Genomic DNA, 4881 nt, shown 5'->3' on the forward strand with positions numbered 1-4881 from the left:
TAAAACAAGTGGGAATCCAGACTCCCAAGCTTAAAAGAAATTGTATTTTTTTATAAATTGACAATTTTAATCATTTTTTCTTATCATTTAAGTAATTAAGATAAAATATAAAACAAATCATCAATATATTTTCCCTTATCTTTATCTTTTCCTACCAAAATAACATAAATAAGATAGACAATTCTGTTAATATATTCTTTAACAAAGTTTTATTTAGGTTTCACGTGTTGAAAAAAAAAAAAAAAGGTTTGAAGGGGACTCTCCATTATTGCCAGGTATTCACTTTGGTTGTTGTATGTGTGTTGCTCAACAAATAATTAATGAATTTATTTTCATGGAAAATAAATAATTTTAATGAATTTGTTATAATTAATAGTTTATATTTGGCTTTTCATTATTTATTTAGAGGAAGATTTTTTTTTTTTAAATAACTTGGTAATTCACATTAAAATCTAAGGATCAAATGGAAAAAATAAATAATTTATTTAAGATTACTGCGAATAAACCAAATATTATCATCTCACATTCTTAGGAATTTTAAGAGATTCCCAATAAAACTAAACATAGGAATAGTTACATTCTTAAGAATGTGATTCCTAAGAATCACATTCCTAGAAACTTGAATGTCAGGAGTAATGTGGATTCTCTCGTACCAAACGACACCATATATTTTTTCAAATGTCAGGTGGTTTATATTTAATATTGGAGAAAAAGCCAGATTGGATCCTTTACCAGGATGAAGAACAAAGGAATCCACTCCATTGGGCAGCATCCATGGGCTACCTTGAAGGTGTTCGTAACTTGCTTGGTAAAAATACTTCCACTGCCATGGAAAGAGATAAAGATGGTTTCTTTCCGATTCACATGGCTTCCGCCATAGGTCATGTTCATGTCATTCAGGAGTTGCTACAGCATTGGCCATACGTAGAAGAGATGCAGAACAGTAAAGGTCAGAATATTCTTCATGTTGCAGATTGGGAAACTTAATGTAATTCAGTACATTCTTGAAACTCCTGGACTGGAGTCGCTTATAAACGAAAGGGATAAGGGTGGAAACGCACCCTTGCATTTGGCCACCATGCACTGGCATCCCAAACTTTTAAGTACTCTAACATGGGATAACAAGGTGGACCTGAGCTTGGCTAACAATGATGGATTAACAGCTCTTGATATTGCTGAATGCTACATGGAAAACTCGTCGACCTTTCGACAGGTATGCTTAAGTAAGAGAAATTTGCTCTCTAACTGTTTTTATCACCAGATAAATAACAACAAACACATATTTGGAATTTTTTAAAAAAGAGTACCATCTGTTCAACATATCAGTAGCAACATCAAAATATATCATTTAGGGCCTATAGTTATGAGCTAATCTTTTAACAAAAGCTTAGAATTGAATCAGAGTACCAGAGCTCAGCTATTATGTAATTTATGTGCTGTGTATTGTTAATTTCAAGCTTATATCGATAGACAATATTCCTTAATTCGTGGCAATCATTAGTTGCAATGCTGTTACTTGTAAAATGAAACTTCATCTTTTCAAATGTTAGGCGTGTCATTCTAAATTTAAAACTCATTTAAGATTGTTTCTCGTATACAGTAAATAGAAAAATCAAGCCCGACATATTGTCAAAAAATATGTGTAGATAAGAGATCATTCCATTTAAAATTCTTTTCCCCTTATTCTTCTTCTACTACTACTACTATAATGATTTTACATGCTATAAGTATAAGTTCCTTAAGATTTCAAATATTCTAAGATCACCTTTACATGTTGCAGCGGCTAACATGGACTGCACTGAAAGCTGCTGGTGTGCCACGAAACCCCAATGCCAGTTCTAAAAAACAAGGTTCTAATTCGTCAGAGCTGCAGAGCACAGACAACTATAAAGACAGAGCCAACACGCTTTTATTGGTGTCTACCCTTGTTGCCACAGTGACCTTTGCGGCTGGATTCACAATACCTGGTGGCTATAACTCCTAGTCTCCTCTGGTAAAGATCAAGGCATGGCCACTATGCTGAGCGACAGCATTTTTCATGGGCTGACATGGCTTTATTTTCTGCAATACTATAGCAATGTTTAGCTCCATTTTCGTTGCCGTCACTCTCATTTGGGCCCAACTAGGCGACATCCATTTGGTACTTATCGCACTCAGAGCAGCATTACCACTTCTTGGAGTTGCTCTGGCCACGATGTCTCTAGCTTTCTTGGCTGGCATATACCTGGTTGTGAGCAAACTCAGTTGGCTTGCTATTACTATTATGATCATGGGCCTGGTCTTCTTGGTGGCTCTTCTATCACTCTACTTCTTCCTTTGGTTCCCAATGTCATCAAGTAACCGAACAATGCGTTACATATCTTACTATCCCTTTCGCCTTGCAATTTTGTAAGCAGAGTATAAGAAATAAACCTAATTCAATCGTGAATTTGTTTAAAAATTCCATCTATTAAAAACATAGTGGCAAATTACAATTTACCCACCTATATTTTGACCAAAATTTAAGTTGGCTAACCGTGATTTGAAATTTGGTACTTTACCCACTTGAAGTCTGTCCCATTAGGGTTCCATAACTGACCTCCTCACTTTCTCTATTATAAACATGAAAATCATAAAAAATTAGCGCAACGATGGGTAGTGAGGTGAGGCGAACAAAAACAAGATCAAATTGTGGCATTTGTATATATATATATATATATATAATTATGCCTTCTCAAAAACATCAATAGAATTCTGAATCTCAATAAATCATCCTTAATTCCTTTAATAACTCTGCTTGATTCTTAAAAGAATCAATCAACTTGAACCATTGAAACCCAAATTTTACAACTTAGAATAAAAAACTACCATAACACATCTCAGTTACTCAATTCAAAGTCCCACTCAGATTTTCCACACACCCATTGAACAAACTTCTAAATGATTAAAGATAAACCTAGAATTTAAAATTGAATTTCGTTCTTTTCCCACACTTTCCCAGCAACAATCAACTTAAACCATTAATTCCTAAATTCCACAACTTAAAAACCACCATAACACATCTTAATTATAAAGGCCAACTCAAATTTCCCACAAACCCTGCTAAAAAAAATAAATACCAAAATATCCAAATACCAAAACTATCAAAATACCCAAACCATAGCATGCAAAACCATTCAATCAAGCCCAGAGCAAAGAATTTTACTCTCTCTTGGACTGTTATGGTCTCCAAAGACTAAACAAATAAAAACCCAAAATTTAAAATTCAATTTCATTCATTTTCCCACACTTTCCTAGCAACCAAACAAGGGAGGAAAAAGTTTGGAAGGCCCTAGAGAGAGACCTTGGAGTGAAGGTGAGAAGAAGTGGTCAGATTAACTTATATCGTGGTTCGGTGGAGCTTAACCATGGGTCTAGACTTTAGAGAGAGAGAGAGAGAGAGAGAGAGAGAGAGAGAGAGAGATGGATTGGAGAGAGGAAATAAAGAGTTAGGGAGAGATAAGTATGGACAAAATATACCCCGTTACGGGTGTATGTTTCTCTCCTCTCACAGCTGGTGGAACCCACCAACTGTGGGTCCCACCAGCTTGTGAGAGGGAGTAAGCATACACTTGTAATATGGTGTACTTCCTCACAAGTATGGGCGTTTTTCTCTTTACTGAATACCAAAAATGTTGCTTAAGTAGTTGATTTGATGGTACAAGCAGACGTTTGAGTGACTTTTGTATTCTATTGAAGTTCGAGTCAAGGTTTTAAATTTTTACATATATCTCATTTTGATATTGTTTTCATTAATTTTGTTATATGTTTTCTTGTTTATAATGGAGAAAGTGAGGAGGTTGGTTAGGGAACCTTAATGAGTCAGACCTCATGTGGGTAAAATGCCAAATTTCAAATCATGGGTAGACAACTTAAAATTTTTTGCCAAACTACAAGCAGGTAAGTTGTAATTTGCCCAAAACATATTGAGTGGTGACTTGAATCCAACCCATTTAACATATATGTATATCCAGTTGACTAAGTTTATGAGAACCTATATGACCTAAACATACAGTCCATTCTACAATCTTTTTTTTTTTTTTTTTCCTTTTCATAAAAAAAAAAAAAAGTACACAATCTATTCTACAAAAATTTTCAACAAACAATAATGATCACCAATAGAATCATCTTAATTCCAGTAGTAATAAGCTAAGTTTTATCAAACCATTGTCATGATAGTTATATTTATGTAAGTAATGATGCGATATGCTTCTATTGGGACTCTTCATTAAACACCTAGAACCATCCACAATGAAGATTTTATTTTTGATACAAGATTGAAATTCTACTCTAGTCTAATCTAAATGAATATGTGTGTGAAGCTCCCTCTTATACTTGTAGAGTGACCATCATAATAAAGATTTTATTATTCATACATATTTGTTTATCTTCTTAAATCCTTTTTTTTTTTTTTTTTTTGCATCTAGCTTGGATCTGAGCTTAGTTTTAAATGAAATCCCTATTAAGCAAAAGGAGAAAGGAAATAAAAAGAAGCTAAAGGCCTTGTAGGGGGGAAATAGATCGAGTTGTAAGATTAGCAGAATGTTGTAATTATTTCTCAAAAATAAATAAATAAAAGTATATATGTATTATTGCAGTTTATAAGTCTTAGAAATTAAAACTTGGTAAATTAGTTTTTTTTAATAGAAAATAGTAAATCAGTGTTGATATTAAAAATAATCACAATTTTTATTGCTCAAAGTTTTCTAGGAAAGAAATAGAATAAGTGTAAAAATATATTACTAAAGACCATAGTCATTAAATTTGGAAATAAAATTTACTTTTATTATTCAGGGGAAAAAACCATCCAATTGGGTGTATTGTTGACTTATTATTATTTTTATTTAGTTTATTTAGATTTAA

At 33.0% G+C, this 4881-nt stretch overlaps 1 pseudogene; it reads left to right on the forward strand.

The window, feature by feature from the left end:
• Positions 1–514: 514 nt before the first annotated feature.
• Positions 515–2440, forward strand: LOC111992812 (protein ACCELERATED CELL DEATH 6-like; annotated as a pseudogene).
• The last annotated feature ends 2441 nt before the right edge of the window (positions 2441–4881 follow it).

The sequence above is a fragment of the Quercus suber genome, unplaced genomic scaffold (assembly GCF_002906115.3).
Source record: "Quercus suber isolate HL8 unplaced genomic scaffold, Cork oak 2.0 scaffold_423, whole genome shotgun sequence".
Lineage (NCBI taxonomy): Eukaryota > Viridiplantae > Streptophyta > Magnoliopsida > Fagales > Fagaceae > Quercus > Quercus suber.